Here is an 18,485-nt window from a genome sequence, read left to right as displayed (position 1 = left end):
CTAATCCACCCCTATTATATAGACTGTCTTCTTGTTATTGTTATACAAAGGCTAATAGTATTTTTACTACCATATTAAACAGTAGCAATAACAGTGGGATTTCTTGTTCCTTTCTTTAGTGGAAAAGCCTACTATATCACCATGGAGCATGACTTTAGGATTTGAAATACACATACATATGCACATATAGATATAAATATATATAATGTAAGGAAATTAGCCATCGATTACTGTTTTATTCAATGCTGTTTATAAAGACCAGGTATTAAATTCTGTCAAACGCTTTTTATTAGGTAATCAGAATGAACAGATTCTTCTTCTTAGGTCTATCACTGAAACAAATTATACTAACAGATTTCTTAATATGGACCATCTTTTTGTACCTTGAATAAACTTCTCATGATGTATTTCTACTAACGTGTTGCTAGATTCCATTTGTTTAACAGAATTTTGCTTCTAGAGTTGTGAGACTGAGTCTATTCTTCTTTTGTGCAATCTTTGTCACGTTTTGATACCAATGTCATAACACTTGAGTCACAAAAAAAGTTTTCCTTCTTTTTCTATGCTCTAAAACAACTTTAATAACAGCATTGGAATTATTGGTTCTTCAAAGATTTAGCAGAATTCTCTCATGAAACATGTGGGCTGGGTACTTTTGAAGGTCTTTTATGGAAATTGATCTATTTGAATTTCCTTTATACAAAGTCATTTTTGTAAATTATATTTTCCTATGATAATCCTTTAATTTTTTTTCTTTACAGATTTTCTCATTATTTCAGACTTGAACAACACAGACTCACGATTCTTTTAATTTATGCTATTTATGTTTACTAGTCTTTATTACATATATTTGTGTTTTGCTTCCCCCTACCCTCCTCTTAGTAATTGATCAGCTTAGCTAGTGACTTGTTTATTTTCAAACAGCCAATTTAGTAGTCTAGTAGTCCTTTTTGTTTTCTAATTCATCAATTTCTTTTATTTGTATTAATTCCTTCCTTCCACTCTCTTTTCATTTACTTAGATCTTTTCCTAACTTTCTAAGTTAAATGCTTAACCCACTCATTTTTGTTACTTATTTTTTGTAAGTATTTAAGGCTTTGAATTTTCTCTGAGTAATGCTTTAGCTAGATTACATGTATTTCTTGTATTTTCATCACTATGGTCATCTACATATTTTGCAATTTCCATTTGTAGTCTCCATTGATCCAAGAGTTGACTGAATTTAATATGCAAGTGGAAGGGTCTTTTACTGTATTGTGATTGTTTTTTATAGTATCTCTCCTTTCTAAAATTTATTGAAGTTTTCTTTGGGGCCTATATAGAAGGTTTTGTAAATGTTTCATGAGATCTAAAAAGAACAGGTACTCTGTTTTCAGGATCAAGATCAATATATATTAATCGAATCTACTCTATTGACTTAATTGTTTAGGTCGTCTACAGCCTTACTGTTTTTCCATTTGATCTGTCCCGGACCAAGAACAGTGAATTAAAGGTCACTACTACTAATGTATTTGTGCTTATTTTTCCTGTTATCTCCCGAAAGTTGCTTTGTTACTTAACACATAGTTATTTGGTTGACAGGTATTCATAATATTAAATGTTCATTGTCAAATACACATTTATAGCTTTGTATAGTATTGCTCTTCATTTTAAATAAGGCTTTGGGTCTGAATTCCACTTTATCTCATATTAAGACCCATATCAGGGGTACCTGGGTGGCTCAGTCAGTCAAGCATTCGGCTCTTGATTTCAACTCAGATCATGATCTCGCACTTTGTGGGACTGAGCCCAGCAATGGGCTCTGTGCTGACAGTGCGGAACCTCCTCGGGATTCTCTCTCTCCCTCTCTCTCTCTCTGCCCCTCTCCTGCTCACGTTTCACACTGTTTCTCAAAACTAAATAAATAAAGAGGGGCGCCTGGGTGGCTCAATCGGTTAAGCACCCGACTTCGGCTCAGGTCATGATCTCGCTGTCTGTGAGTTTGAGCCCTGTGTCGGGCTCTGTGCTGACAGCTCAGGGCCTGGAGCCTTCTTCAGATTCTGTGTCCCCCTCTCTCTCTGCCCTTCCCCTGCTCACACTCTGTCTCTCTCTCTCTCTCAAAAATGAATAAACATTAAAAAAATTTTTTTAAATAAATAAATAAAGAGAGCTTGTGTGGGAGTGAGGAGAGGGGAGGGGGGTGGAGTGGAGAAGAGGGAGAGGAGGAGGAGAGAGGGAGGGAGGGAGAGAGAGAGAGAGAGAGAGAGCGCACGCGGGAATATCCCAAGATAAGCATGGAGCCCCACACAGGGCTTGATCCCCCATGACCCTAGAATCATGACCTGAGGGGCGCCTGGGTGGCGCAGTCGGTTAAGCGTCCGACTTCAGCCAGGTCACGATCTCGCGGTCCGTGAGTTCGAAGCCCCGCGTCAGGCTCTGGGCTGATGGCTCGGAGCCTGGAGCCTGTTTCCGATTCTGTGTCTCCCTCTCTCTCTGCCCCTCCCCCGTTCATGCTCTGTGTCTCTCTGTCCCAAAAATAAATAAAAAATGTTGAAAAAAAAAATTAAAAAAAAAAAGAATCATGACCTGAGCCCAAATCAAGAGTCAGATGCTCAACCGAGTCTTCTAGGTGCCTCTGCCCTTTTCAGTTTTGAGCCCCTTTGTTTTCACTGGCTGTCTTCAATACAGAAAAAAAAAAAAAATTTCAGATTTTGCTTAGTGATCCAATTTAAACATTTTTCAATAGATTAGCTAATAAGGCCATATAAAATTTACTGATATAAGTTTTTTCTTCCTGATTTGACAGGTATGATTGCTTAGTTCTATATTATTTTGCTATGTTTGGTTTTATAATTTAGAAATGTACTTTCCCTGTTGTCCATATTTGTGTATTTATAAATTTTCTGATAATTAGGATGACTTGTATTTTTGTTCTCATAAGTACTTCTGGTTCTATCTTAATAATTTAAAACAATATTATTTAGTGGCATCTGGGTTGCTCAGTCAGGTAAGTGTCCGACTTCAGCTCAGGTCATGATCTCGTGGTTTGTGAGTTCGAGCCCTGCCTTGGGCCCTGTGTTGACAGCTCAGAGCCTGGAGCCTGCTTCAGATTCTGTGACTCCCTCTCTCTCTGCCCGTCCCCATTTGCTCTCTGTCCTGTCTCTCTCAGAAATATATAAGCATTAAAAAAAAACCAGTATTATTTAGTACCATTAATCCTCTATTTCTTTACACCGTAATTACTGTGAGCACTAATGAAATCAGTTTTCATAATCTTACTGCCCCTCTTGTACTCCACAGTTATTACAGTCAATAGTATTATCTTTCTCGGTGTTTACCTTTGTACTGTTAAATATGCTTATACCTCCACTAACTGACTTGTCAGCTTTAAATAACGTCCTTTGACTCCCAGCTATTACAGATGAGGCAACCCATTAACTTATTCTACCTCCAATATTTTTCTTCCCACTTCTCTTAATTTTTTAGTTTTATAATGAATTCCTACATTATCAGATATTGAACATATACACTTTATTCTTTCTTCCTTATTCCCACCTTTGTTTTAGTCTCGGGTTTACAGTTAAATATATTCATTTCTCTCCAAGAGTACTTTTGCCAGCTTTCTCATTCATTGCTAGAGAATAAAGTTCATCCTCCAGTAGTTTCCTTACGAGGGCCCAAGACTAACGATATGCCCTGGGTCTTACATGTTCAAATTGTTTATACATGAAGAGTATTTTACAGATGATAAAAATGAAGGCACAGAAAGATTAAATAATTTGTACGTGCTAGCAAGGGACACAGCCAAAACTGGAACTCAGAAGTTTACTTCCAGAGTCCGAGCTCTTACTTGTTACCTTAACAAATTCAGGTATTCGATTTTAATCATAGAAGGCATACTAACATTTAGAAGAAATACTGACAAAACAACTAGGATGCAGGAGGACACTGAGAGCAGGAACGTATTTTAGAAACTGTGCTACGTTAGGCAAGAGTGGATTAGGAGGTTGCATCACGTGGTTAAAAGTAGTAGAGCCTTTCGGGGCGCCTGGGTGGCGCAGTCGGTTGAGCGTCCGACTTCAGCCAGGTCACGATCTCGCGGTCCGTGAGTTCGAGCCCCGCGTCAGGCTCTGGGCTGATGGCTCGGAGCCTGGAGCCTGTTTCCGATTCTGTGTCTCCCTCTCTCTCTGCCCCTCCCCCATTCATGCTCTGTCTCTCTCTGTCCCAGAAATAAATAAAAAACGTTGAAAAAAAAATTAAAAAAAAAATAAAAAATAAAAAATAAAAAAGTAGTAGAGCCTTTGGAGTCAACACTGGATTTGACTATTGGCTGTGCTACTTATGATACTTTGGACACACTGTTTAACCTCTCTGAGCCCCACTTGTAAAATAGGGACAAAAGAGACTGCTTCATGGGATGTTGTGAAACTTAAATGAGATAATATATTTGAAATACGAGGCCAAACACAGTGCCCAGCACGTAGGTTAACATGAGTTTTAATACGCTAACTACTTTTTAAAATTATTACTATCATGAGATTAACCAAGAAAACCATACATCTAGTTTCCTAAGACTATTCTGAAAAAAAGGGCAAAATCTCAATTTTCTAAGAAGTGAAAAAGAGGCCTATTTTCTATATATGAAATGTCCTCTTCCTCTGAGCCAACTGTCTTTAATAACAAGTTCAAGTCCCAGTTCCTTCGTAAGTACCCTAATGATCCAATACACAATTATCTAAATAATCTCTTAACTGTTTATACCACTTTAAACATATTATAATAAAGTATCTTATTCTATCTTAAAACTTTATAACACTCTATTAGTACCTATTGTTATATCTTTTTCCACTGCCTTTTCACCAACTGTTTTATATGGCATCTTGTCTCACTAACTAGACAAATAATGTCTTTTTTCAATAAAAAATTACAACTTTTACCCTTTCTGGATTCAAAATTGCTTAGCACAGGGTAAAGTAGATACAAAGTTTTCCTTGTTCAATTTTAAATGTTTATTAGGGAAATACAAAAAGACTGATGAGCTAGAAAGATTACTTTCAGGTAAAACATTTAATTTTTAAATTCTTAAGTGTTTAAAAGAAAAAATAACTTTAATAACTAACTTTTCTTATTTAAAAACTAGGGAGGGGCACCTGGGTAGCTCAGTCAGTTAAGGGTCAGACTTGGGCTCAGGTCATGATCTCATGGTCCATGAGTTTGAGCCCCATGTTGGGCTCTGTGCTGGCTGCTTTGAATTCTGTGTTTCCCTCTCTCTCTTTGCCCTTCCTCTGCTCTCGCATTCTTTCTCCCTCAAAAATAAACAAACATTAAAAAAAAACACTTTTTTTTTTTAATAGGGAAAAATACTATTAGGGTAAAAAGAGGTTTTTTAAAGGGTAAAAAAGTTTGTTTTAAAAAAAGATTTTATAAAGTGTCTTAGAATAATTTCTAAAAGTGAAAACAAAAGAATCATGTATATTAAAAAAAAAACAACAACTAAACTGAACTACAGTATGTCTAAGAGCAAAGGTACAACAGAGGATACCTGATTCATGAACACTTAGTTAATGTATAACATTTACTGAAAGAGAAAGACGCAAATTCATAAGCACATAAAATGGTTAAGTGGAAATTCAAAACATTTATAAAAGTCTACTTCTTGTCCTTAGCACTCAATGTTCCACTAGATGCAGTTCCACTTATTAACTTGTACTGAACACAAGGCTTCAATACCAGCTACTTTTTTTCCCCCACCAATCACTACAACAATGGCCTGGAACTACCTTATGTGGTCTGAATCTAATTAAATAAGAATACCATAATCTACCCACTGCAATCATTCATAACACACTAAGACTGCTATGAAAATACAACTTGCATATTTCCTTTTCTTAGAAATGATCATTTAGTTGTAACTAATTTTCTTAAAAATCTGAAGAAGGCTTAGATTAAACCAAGTGTACTTCCCCGAGTGAAGACTTGCTTTAAAAGCTTTGTGCAATTTTTTTTCAATATCAAATGTGATAAGAATTCACACTATGCAGACTTATTTCATTCAAGACTATTTTACACAGAACAAAATCATTCTTATAATACAAAAAGAAAAGTGTGAGGACAGTGGCTTGTTCACATATGACATCTATAAGACAATACCTATGGCATAACAGTTTAGGGTATGGAGTCCAGAGCCAAACCCTCAGTTTAAATCCCAGCTCCATCATGTCCTAGGCTCTGGCTTTAGGCATGTACCTTTACCTGTTGTGTGCCTTGGCTACCCATTTGGTAAAATAAGTATAATAAAAGTATGTATAAGAAGGGTTGTTGTGAGAATTAAATAAGGCATTACACAGAGGCCTTAGAACAGTGCCTGGCACATAGTAAATGCATGCCTGTAAATGTCAGCTACTGCAAAAGTCACAATTTAAAATGCGTATCCCAAAGAATACACCTGAAGAATAATTTATGTTTCAGACTAGAACTCTTATTTTTTTGTCCAAGTTTCTCCCTACAACATGCACGTAGTTAAATGCATGCAATTTAGTGGAAGCTTTTTTCTTTCCGCTCATTTTCTAGTTGCTAATTTTGTAAAGCAATACTAAACTCCAACAGTACTATTTTCTCAAACATACCAATCTTACAATGCTCCATACAGAGATGACCCATTCTTCAGAAAGTAAAAAGTAGAAGAGTTTATGGAAATGGAAATTCTGACTCTCAAACCAGGAATACAATCTCTAGTTGGGACTGCCTTATTAAAAATCCATCTTGTGTGGGCAAGTATCTCACCATGGATGGACAAATTTGTTCTAGAGGATTTATTGTTATCGATGTTCTAAGGCTCATTTCACTCAACCAAAAGAGCCAAACTGTGCACTGAACTAAATGGTGCCATACTTATCTAGAATCTAATAAATAAAACATTTTGAACTAAAATTAACCTAGGAATGACAACATTTCTGGGGCGCCTGGGTGATCCAGTCGGTTAAGTGACTGACTTCAGCTCAGGTCATGATCTTAACGGTGTGTGGGTTCGAGCGCCGCACCGGGGTCTGTGCTGACAGCTCGGAGCCTGGAGCCTGTTTCAGATTCTGTGTCTCCCTCTCTCTCTCCCTACCCCTCTCTGGCTTGTCCTCTGTCTGTCGGTCTATCTCTCTCTCAAAAATAAATAAAACATTAAAAAATTTTTTAAAAGAATATTTCTAAAAACACTGTAAAAATCAATTTAATAATACCACTTGACAAGAATTTCTAAACTTCATGAAATTACATACAAAATTGTGTGTATTTTTTTTCTTTAAGTAGGCTTCTTTAAGTACGCCCACACAGGGCTAGAACTCCACCCTGAGATCAAGACCTGCTGAGACAGTCAGACACTCAACCAACTGAGCCATCCATAAGCCCCTGTGCAGTGCATTTTTCTAGGAAGGTGATCCAATGCTTTCCTCAGGTCCTCAAAAGGGACTGTAATTCCAAAAAATTAAGAATCACTGCTCTTTACAGTTACAAATTTCTTTCTTTTCTTATGTTATTAGTTTCAAAAAGAACCTATGTATCTAAAATTAGGCAATATAATTCTTAATCCATTCCAATGTCACATTTCCCAAACAACCTTGGATGTGTGTAACATTAATTCACAACTACAAAAACACTTCAGGTTATCCAAAAGTTCTTAGAGTCTACAAACCTTCCCCAGGCCTATTTAATCAAGAGAGAGAGCACAGAAGAACCACTAAAAAACGATGAGTAAACTTCAGCCAATCCCAGAACAATCAGTATGTACAGAAAACGTAGGACGGTATGATAGAAGAGCAAGGCTCTGATTATTGATTGAATACAGTTACAATTAGCGACAAACACAATCACATTTCAGTTTTCTGTAGTTAGAAAGAAGTTTTGGAGAAAGGATTTATCACAGACCATCACTGCAACTTCAGAAAGACGAAATAAAATTAGTTGCTTATGCTCACATAAAAGTTCATAATGCCCACAAGCCCACGCAATATTTTGATTTATTTTTCACCTGCCCTGTAACTTGACCTTTCATTATAATAACTTATTAGCAAAGACATACAACACTTTTTGACATTTCCTTCGAGGAATAGACGGCAACTGGTAACTATCCTTAAAATAATCCAATCTTGGTTCAATGACAGTAGCTTCCAGTTAAAAACCTATGAACCTTTAAATCTGGCAACAGTTCAAATACAAACAAAAAAATCATAACCAAACTAAAATGAACCAAAGTGATCCTGAGGTTTGCTTCCTTCCCTCGCCCTTGGGGCCCGCACCTCTTTGTGCACAAGGGTGTGAGTGTCCTCTGACCTCAGACCCCCGTTACCGGACCTGGCACGACACCCTGTCGCAAGCCTCAGGGGAGCTCCTGCTCAGCAGTGGAAACGCTGGCGGATGTGGATCGGCGCGATCCCCGAAGCAGCCGTGACGCCAGGCGTTATCCAGACGGGCCCGAAACGAAGATCAGGGACGCGCCGCCACCACAGACCGGGCCGCAGGCTGACGGGGACCAGCGGAGGCCGATGCCACGGTCGTAGCTTTCGCTCCACCTCAAGGCCCGAGGGCCGGCGAAGAAGACAGGGAGGAATAGGCAGACACACCTTGTGGGGACCCTCGGCGACCGGTTCCTGCGTTAGCGCGACGCCCGTCGGACTCTCCCAGCATTCGCCGCCGCCCCTCCTCCCGCCCCAAAGCCACCTCCACGTTCCGCTTCAACGTGGCAGCCACAGCCCCTCCCGGGCGGCCCGCGGACGCTTCCGGGAGCGACGCCTCGCCCCGCCCACTTCGGCGCGCTCCCCTCCACGGCACTTCCGGGAGGGTTGGCAGGCGGGCGTGAGGAGCGTGTAGGTGGCGCGTGCTTGTGAGGTTGGGGGGACCCGTACTGAAGGGTGGCGTACAGGTTGAGGATGCGGTGACCCGGCATACGCGAAAAGAAAAAAAACAGGTCCTGCTGTGCTGGGTGTAGCTATCTGTTCGAAGAACGGCCGAGGCCTGCAAGAATGCCACGTAGATTTAGTCCTGCGAGAGATCGGCAGCCTCCGCGACACTGCCAACACCGGACAAATCACTTGGAAATGGGGCTGCACGGCCCTAATTGCAGAAACTAATTTGTGATTGGGTTGGTTAAAAGTTGGTTCTACAGTATTGCTTTTGAGGACTTCAAAACCAAGTGATCTGACTATACCCGATGTCTGTTGTGGACGGTGTTGTTACTCCAGAGGCATAGTGGAGCCAAGTAGTCCAGTTAGCATCATATGGCACTATTTAAGATGTACTAGGGTTTGCCCTTAGTCACTGGGCTTCGCCAGACCCTGGCTTCGAATTAGTGTATTGTCTGGATGTTGTTTTTAGTTTAGGAATTGTTTTACAGCAAAGTAAAACCAGAGGAAAAGTACTTATAAACAATTGGAACCTGGATTCAACCCAGGTCTCCTAACTTCTAGGCCAGTTCTCTTCCCATTACACCGAAGAGTCAACCATCTCTTTCAAGTTTTTTCTTAAATTTTCTTTTTTACATTTATTTATTTTTGAGAAACAGAGTAAGACAAAGCGTGAGCGGGGGAGGGGCAGAGAGAGGAGACACAGAATCGGAAGCAGCCTCCAGGTTCTGAGCAAGTGGTCAACACAGAGCCTCATGCTGGGCTTGAACCCACAAACCATGAGATGACCTGAGCTGAAGTCGGCCGCCCAACCAACTGAGCCACCCAGGTGCCCCTCAAGTTTTTTCTGAAGTGCCTTCACTTCTAGGTATCAGAGTAGGCACATTTTTGCGCTCCCACTGCACGCTTTCATACACCCTTTTAGTGTCTTATACTTACAGTTCAATTTGAAAAGGAAGTTTATTTCTCTAGTACAGAAATAGACCAAACGGATTACTTAGGCTACAGCAGCAAATTTCTAGTGTTCTACAAATCCATTTTTACTTACAGCTGCAAGGACTAGTTTACCTATAGATGCCAATGAAAAATCCGACTTAGAAGTGGGCCCATCACTTGAATCAACCAAAAACTTAACTCCCTACTGCCCCAACCCCAGAAGACCCCCGACTACCTGTAAATGTACATCAGTATGGAGAAAGGGCTCATTAGAACAACTTACCAAAAAACTCAAATGATTCAAGCAGTGGTTACATTCTTTGGTATCATTTAATGTACTAGATGTTCCTATTGCAGAAGTCAAACTACAAACTTCCCTGCTTCCCACCACCCAGTTTTGTAGACTGTGAGGTATGAACAGTATTTCATAACTGGAACACAGCCACTTTCAATGGTCTCTGTATTGCCTATGGCTGTTTTTGTGCTACATAGACAAAACTGAGTAGTTGCTAGAGACTTAATCTTTGCAGATTAAAGAGTCTGCAAAGCCTATTCACTGTATGGCTGTATTTATAAAAGAAGTTTGCCAATCCCTATCTATTAGGATTTGCCTACAAGTCGAAGTATGAGACATACAGTTTTGTATCAATTTTTATTTCAAAGCCTTGTAATAGTAGCATGCATACAAAGACAGTATGAAAACTGTCATAATATAACTGGTAATCTAAGGGAAAAGCTATTTGTTTCTAGACTTGATATATCTGGTTAAATATAAAGAGTTCCTAGTTTGTTTTAAATGCAGGGAGTTCTCACTTGGACTATGAAAGCTGAAACCACACAAAGCAATCTTAATCTATGGTATTAACAATCTGATTGTTCTATAACCTTAAAATTTGTCCAAACATTAGAAACTGATTTTGGTTGAAATATAAAAAATAAAATATTCAAAACATTAGAAACATTGAAAATTAGGATGTTTTATTTCTTTATAAACAAGTCTTGAGTAGTTTGAACAGTGCTTGCTTTCTCATATAACTTACAATATGGAGCAAGCATCTTTCCTATGCCTTGGCAAATTGTCCTCCTCTTTTCTGAGTTTGATCTGTTTCTAACGTTTAATGCTTTGCACAGTGTCATGAAACATCTGAGAGTTCCTTTAATGTGGTTTTTCACCTGAATCACTTCCTCCAAATGTATTCATCCTTCACAACACACAACTGCTTTCCTCATTTATAACTATGTTCACCTTCCCTAAATTCTTCTGGCTGTATATCCAATTCTAGTGTATGTGCTGCTGAAGCAGCACCTTCTGGCTGTATATCCAGAACTACTTTCTGAATGGCAGCAATGTAAACATTCCCACAGTCATATCTTCTAGAACTCCATTTACATTCCAGCCAAATCCTATGAAGTTTTTGCACAGTAGTCTCATACCACTGTGCAAAGCAAGGACTGCCTGTGATTCTTGGAACATGGGTGCAAATTTCCCAGTAGCATCCTTATCTGAACATGCAGCTTCACCAGTGGAACATTATTCCATTCACGCCGACCTCCAAACGATGCTTAACCTTAACCGACTGAGCCACGTAGGTGCTCCAGACTTCTGAACGATGAAACCAGTCTTTCCCAGCAAAAAATGTTCTTTTTTAGTCTCCTGCTAATTACCATTTTCCTTCAGTGCAGCAACTAACCTCAACACTCTGGCCTGAATGCTAGCCAAACTGATTAGGATTTTTTATTACAGTCCTCCATCCAAAGTAGAAGCAAGCACTCCATTTCAACTGTAAGTGGCTTTCTATTCCTAGCGTAATTTAAACTAAAAAATGTTGAAGCAACTTTACTTTGCTTTTTATATTCCTCGAACTTTTAAACCACAGTTTCTACTGCAGCTTTATGTAGGCCTGGGTCTCGTCTCGTCTTCACTATGCTGTCGCCATTTTCAAATCCAATTTCACTTCCAGTGTTAAAAATCTCGTTTCTTTGCTGCCCTGCCAATTCCCTCTTCTGATTATCCAGTTTTGTACAATGTTGCATGGGTTTATTACTGGGAAACGAGTAAGCAATACAACTACATGCTTTACTCTGTGAACTAATAGATGTTTAGTGATCAATCACCAAGAGACTTTGAAAGATGTGATGTAACTGGTTACTGACCATGATGCACATCTTTTATAATGCATAATCAGTTGTGGAATAAAGAGCTAGCAACAAAACTTATGCAACAATTCAGTTACTATTTTAACTAAAATCACAACTGTGTTGTAGGAGGATTGGTGTTATTTAACTAAACTGTGAAAACTGATCTTCATGTATAATGGAACGGTGCAAAGTAAGGCCCACCTGTATCTAAAAAGAAAAACTTGTATTAGTTCACAAAATAATCAACTTTTAATCCAATTTAGTTAACTACTAGCCAAACTTAACCATAGATCAAAATAGAAACTGAAGATTTTCTCAAAGGAATGTTAGTTCCAGAGTGAATTCCCACTGGAGATGGAAAAATGTTTGGAGACAATGTAATACAGAATTCTTCAAATTAGCATTTGCAGACAGTCCAAAGACATCCTTTTGAGAACTTAGGCCCCTTCCCTCATTTCAACAATTTTGAGGTCTGCAAAAGAGTAAAGTTCTGGACAACTCTACTGTTGTCCTGATTGTAAAGCTTTATAATCATCACAAAGCACAAGACTGTATGTATTTACAACTTATTCCACACCAGCCAGTACCATGTTTTCTCCTGTGTAACAGTAGCATCCATCCCATTAATGTTTTAGTTTTGTCTTTGAATGCACTTATTTTGTAAATCTTTTTGATTAAGGCCCGTAAACAAAATTTATATCAACTTTTATGTTTGTAGAAATTTATGAAATAGAAAATAAACTTAAATCAATACTGAGTATTTGCAAGAATTTTTCCTCTTTATATTCCTCAAATTTGAAACACCCCAAGACAACATGCCTAATTAGTGACAGATTAACCTGGTATTAAATTTGAGATTCCCAGCTTCTAACCACCTACTTATCTACTGTTCTTGAATAAAGATTAAGTTATAGGATGGTCATTCAGTGGCATATCAAAGAGTCATTTATAGGACATACGAAAGTTCAGCAAATTTAAACCCTGGAATATATGATCTCTAAGAATCTCAGAGGCTGAATTACACCATTATTTTTGAGAAAAGATAATCATCAAGGTTAAAAGTCCTGACCCCAGCCACCCAATTGCCTATCCTGCATCAAATCTACTGATTCAGAAAATTATCTTTGAAATCATATTCTTGTTATCTTTGAAAAATGAATAAGGAAAAAAATTTAATTGAGTACAATGTCCACATTATGCTCAAATATCAATTTTTTGCTCAAATCTGATTGTCCGTTCTTTCGTCAAAACTAGCAAATTTATAAACCACTTACCTTACTATATAAATGTTCAAATTCTTTATCAGATAAATCTGACAAAAACACCCTTCAATTTCATTCCTAAAACAGGAACACATTTACAAGTAAATCAATATACAAAAAAATTACATCATATCTATAATTTTTTTCTCCCACTAGGATTTTCTTTTTCCATTATGTCCTCATCCACATACATTAATCACAACAGATCATGATGTGAACAGCAGTGGAAAAAGTTTAATCATTGGACATTTATATTTTCTTCCTATTTTCAACTTGAGCTTTAGTCATAAGTTTTTCATTGTTTAGCCCTTTTTAAAGAACACATAATATATACACATTTCTATAAATTTTAATTTTCATGAACCGGTAACACCTCCAATTTTACTTCCAATTGGAAAAATCATACCAAAGATAATCTCAAGTGTATCATTTAACTACTTCGCACAGATTACCTTATGCTAACTTAGAAATGTCTTAATATTAAGCTTGACGTGGAAAGGGTAACCATACCTAATACAAACACATCCCAAAACCGGTTGTATCTTGTTTTTTACGTAATGCTTTTTGTCATTACACAAGGTCTCCAAAATAACCAGAAGCACTTAAGCTTTAAAGGAAAAGAGTTGTCACTGCTAACAAAGAACTTTTAAGCAGCAATTAAGGGAAAAGAAGACTCAAAAGATTACAAATCTCAGACACAAATTAGAATTCTACCAATTAGGGGCATTCTGCTCAGAATGCCCCAATTAGGGGCTTGGCAAAGTCTGTATTTTGCACATCAAGAGAGATAAAAGACTGTGGTGGGAGGGGGGTGCAACAGAAAGAAAAGGAAATATACTCACCAAACTGGATAAATATCAAACTTTTGAGGAAAAGGACAAATCGCTCTAAAGCTGCTGCTGTGTATTTATACCTTTATTCCATCCTATGTCAAATATATGTGTAAGTGCCTTTAAGTAATTGGATTGCATTCCTTAGAAAACTCTAAACAGAAATTTCAACCATTCCAAGTCAGTCTGCACCCCAAGCAAAATACCAGGGATAGGAGTACTCAGTTTCTATCTATAGTCTACTTCCAGCTTCTCTAACCACCTTCACCTAAGGAGGAGTTGGGAGAGGAGAAATGGGTCCAAGAAAAAAAAAATATATGATCAAAGTCCAATATTCTCTATCTATAAAATAAGCTTTCTTATATATTCTCTAGAAAATTTCCAAAAGGAGTGGCATCACTTATGGAATTTATATATTCACGGGCAAGAAACCGTGCATCTTAGAAAAGAGAGCACTTATTTGAATACATATGCTCTCATACTTCTCATTATCTGACCAGAGGGTCTAATGTTAAATCTCTTGATTCAATAACTTGAAGCAGTTTGAAAAAAAAAAAAAAAAAAAAGAGTAAAGGGTGATAGTCAACCTCCAAGATGGTCCCCAATGATCTCCCACCTCTTGGTATTCACACCCTCATATGTGTCGACTTACATGTTAACTTGGCATTTCTCTCTTGGATCATTCCCTCTGGGGAAAGATAGTTGTCATGTTGTGAGAGTTCTCAGGCAGCCTATGGAGAGGTTCTCATGGTGAAGCACTGAAGTCTTCAGCCAACAGCCATCAAGAAACCAAGGCTTGTCAAGTGAGAGCCCAGAAGATGATGTCTCTCTGCTTTGCCCTCCTCCCACTGTAAGATAAGTGTTGTTGTAAACTACTAAGTTTTGAATAACTTTTACATAGCAATAAATAATTCATACAGAGGGTCACATCCATATTCAAAAAGCAAAATGTACAACTTATGAATTAGCTGGAAAGGTCTGAAGTTTTAGGAAAGGGTCAGATTTGGGAACAGTTTTTAAGTTGGTCACCAATAATTTCAAAACCCGAAGGCTTTCTGAAATGAAATGGTGAAAAATTCAGCAAGAATATAAGTCAGTTACCAGAAATACATTTAATACAACAGGACAATAAATAAAGGTTCTAGTAGAAATAAGAATCTGACAAAAGAGTAGGTGTTCAACAAGGAAGATACCAGGCCTAGAAGGCAAAAAGTCTATTTGCTTTCCTAGGGTTGTTGTGAGAAATACATTTGTTTATAAAACAAACTTGTGTGTCTATACAATGCTTAGCACAATGCCCGGCACGTAGTCGTTCAAGAAGCATTAGTTGTTATTTTTTCTCCAAGTGACCAAATTAATAAAATTCTGAAACAGGAAATTAGATTTCACCAAAGTCTTCGTAAATCTTTACTTAGATAATCCGCCATTTCCAACTCACTACTATTGTTCTGGGAACACTTAATACATTTAAAGAAAGATATACTACCTCCCCTGTATATCTGGAGTGATTATCTTTGAAGTCCCAGGAATCTTTTTCCAACATCTCCAAGAATGTAATTCCTAAAAAGAGATACTTTCTTTTATATTACAATGCACAATAGTCCATGCATTTTCCCAATATCTTTAATACAGTTTACATATCCTCATTAACGTATTCAATAATCACAACGGTTCATTATGTGAACAGCAGTGAAAAGGTTTAATCACTGGATATGAAGTTATTGGAAGAAGCAAAGATAATCAAATGATTAAATTGAGAACCTCAATGTCACTAGTAAAACAGTAAAAAATAGCAACAAAAATGCACAAGTTATAAATGAACATAAAGATACATAACTACAACTAAAAAAAAAAGCATGCTTTTATGAGGAATTACCTATTTCCCTATCCAGGAGTACATTAAGAAAACCTAGACCCCTTGTGGCTTCCATAAAGTGAGTTTTCATTTAACCAGTTTACATTTAAGTACATCTGTTTTGCAGCATAGCAGTTTTCAGTAACTCATTTGTAATTAATAATTACAAGAATGCTTTCAGAATAATGTGAGAGCCACGGTTTCATCTATCCTTGGGCAGCCACAATATCTGGTATCCACTTAAACAAAAGAAAATTAAAATAAAAAACCCTTCCCTCTGAACTCTGATGCTGAACTGGCAGCAGGGGTACTTTCAACTCTAACTTAAGAAAATGAAAAATGAGATTGGGGCACCTGGTGGCTCAGTTGGTTAAGTGTCTGACTTCTGCTTAGGTCATGATCTCGCGGTTCGTGGGTTCGAGGCCCACGTTAGGCTCTGTGCTGACAGCTCAGAGCCTGGAGCCTGCTTCGGATTCTGTGTGTCCCCCTCCATCTGTCCCTCTCTCTCAAAGATAAACATAACAAAAAAAAAAAAGAAAATGAAAAATGAGAGCCTGCACCTGGGGCTTCCCTCCCCAGCTACTCCCACCTGCCCTCTATACCATTTAGCAGCTTATGAGCTCGGAGCTCCACTTCCTATTGTAATGTCTAGCACCCACCAGGCTTGCTCTTTTAATATACCCTATGGTAGTGTCCATTTAAGTTACCCTTAAGGGGTGAGAGGAGGGCACAGGAGTACTTTCCAGGTACTGATTACTATTTTAGAGCTTATCCAATTGCACAGATTTTGAGTACTCAATGCTTTTTCTTTTTACTACAAGCACTACTTTCACATGCATAATTTTGCTGAACATGAGGTATTTTTCAGGGACATGTATATTACAGCAGAAACACATGTATCTATTTGTGTGGTAGAGACTGAAAAGACAAATTCACCTTACACATTGGTCTCTACATGCAAGGAGCATCCTCTAGCAGGTTCCCTGCAAACCTGGAGTCCTTAAAAATCAGGCAACCACCACAATGAAATACCATTTCACACAAGAACGTGGAGAAAATGGGACCCTCATCCACTGCTAATGGGAATGTAAAATGGTCCAGCCACTTTGGAAAAACAGTTTGGCATTTCCTTGAGGTTAAACATATCAGTTAGCATATGACCCAGCAATTCCACCTTGAGGTATATACTCAAAAGAAATGAAAACACATGTCTATACACAAACTTGTACACCAATTTTCACAGCAGAATTATTCATAATAATCCCCCACAATGGAAACAACCCAAATGGTCAACTGATAAGTGGTTAAATAAAATCATCATAGCAGTATATACATACAATGGAACATCTTTTGACAATTAAAAAAAAAAAAAAAAATGGAAGTACTCAGGGCGCCTGGGTAACTCAGAAATGTCTTGATTTTGGGTCTGGTCATGATCTCACAGCTCCTGAGTTCCCCGCACTGGGCTCTGTGCTGACAGTGTGGAACCTGCTTGGGATTCTTTCTCTCTTCCCCTCCCTCTACCTCTCCTCTGTTTATGCTCTAAATCTCTCTTTCAAAATAAATAAGTAAACATTCTAAATGAAAGAAGCCACTTGCAAAAGGCCGTATATTAGTTTTTGATTCCATTTATATGAAATTGTATAGGCAAATCTACATAGACAAAAAAAATTAGTGGTTTCCAAGAACAGAGGATAGGGAAGATATAGGGAGTGGCTGTTAATGAGAATGGGTTTTTTTTTGGGGGGGGGGTGGTGATGAAAATGTCCTAAAATTGATCATGGTGATGACTGCACAACTCTTGTATATACTAAAACCCACTTAACTGCATACTTTATATGGGCTAACTGTATGGTGTAGGAGTCATATCTCAACAAAACTGTTACCAAAAAAACAAGGCAACCAATTTTTTCCTTAAAGATAAAACTGTTATGTATTTCTATTTAGCCTCATTTGGGTCTTAACTGGTTGAGTACTAAGAAAGTTTCTAATAGCCTAACAGACTGAAGGTAATTTTAATCCAGATCCTACCCTTTGCACGTCTAACATCCAAGCAAGCACACAGCGATGGTTCAATTTTCCCCAAAGTCGTGGACTATCCTTAGGCCACATGACTTTTAAGAAAGGGACATATACAAAAGCTCTGTTAATCTCGTTCAAACAAGATACAAGCATATTATAATGGAAAGCAGATGTCAATAAGTAGTACCTTTTGGTCGGAATCTGGACCAAGAAAACAACAAGGGGAAAAAGACGCAATCTGGCTTGGAAACGTTGGAATCACCCTCGCCTACAGGAAAAGGAAATGAAAAAACTGAATGAAAAGTAGAAACTTTTCTGGTTTCCTTAATGGGCCTCCAAAGTAAGCAGGAGAGAAAGAAGCCACTTAATATGCTAAGTGTCTCTCCAAAGACAGAAATTATGCCCTATTTTGGCCCCATTTAGTTTCTTCCATGACAATTGAAATCTCATACCGTAAACATATAGAGCTTAACAAAGACATCTTTTGAAGACCTTCTCACTTCTTGAAAACTATCTACAATGCGCCACATCCCAACCCAAATCATTTCATTGCGCTTTCTGTCCTGACCCTCTT

At 38.0% G+C, this 18,485-nt stretch overlaps 2 protein-coding genes across 33 annotated transcripts in view; both read right to left on the bottom strand.

Annotated features, from left to right (window-relative positions):
• The window catches only part of SEC31A (SEC31 homolog A, COPII coat complex component), a 72,420-nt gene extending 63,683 nt beyond the window's left edge, over positions 1 to 8,737 (bottom strand). For 24 of the 32 annotated variants that reach the window (XM_058722041.1, XM_058722047.1, XM_058722049.1 and 21 more), the window contains exon 1: positions 8,589 to 8,736. The gene's annotated coding sequence lies outside the window, so the exon portion shown is untranslated. The other 8 variants (XM_058722070.1, XM_058722048.1, XM_058722073.1 and 5 more) reach the window with 4 other exon arrangements.
• The window catches only part of LOC131507383 (placenta-specific gene 8 protein), a 196,861-nt gene continuing 183,207 nt past the window's right edge, over positions 4,832 to 18,485 (bottom strand). The window contains exon 5 of the mRNA XM_058722095.1: positions 4,832 to 4,842. The gene's annotated coding sequence lies outside the window, so the exon portion shown is untranslated. The remainder of the gene's footprint in view (positions 4,843 to 18,485) is intronic.

The sequence above is a fragment of the Neofelis nebulosa genome, chromosome 3, assembly GCF_028018385.1.
Source record: "Neofelis nebulosa isolate mNeoNeb1 chromosome 3, mNeoNeb1.pri, whole genome shotgun sequence".
Classification (NCBI taxonomy): Eukaryota; Metazoa; Chordata; class Mammalia; order Carnivora; family Felidae; genus Neofelis; species Neofelis nebulosa.
This window is presented reverse-complemented; position numbering and strand designations above follow the sequence as displayed.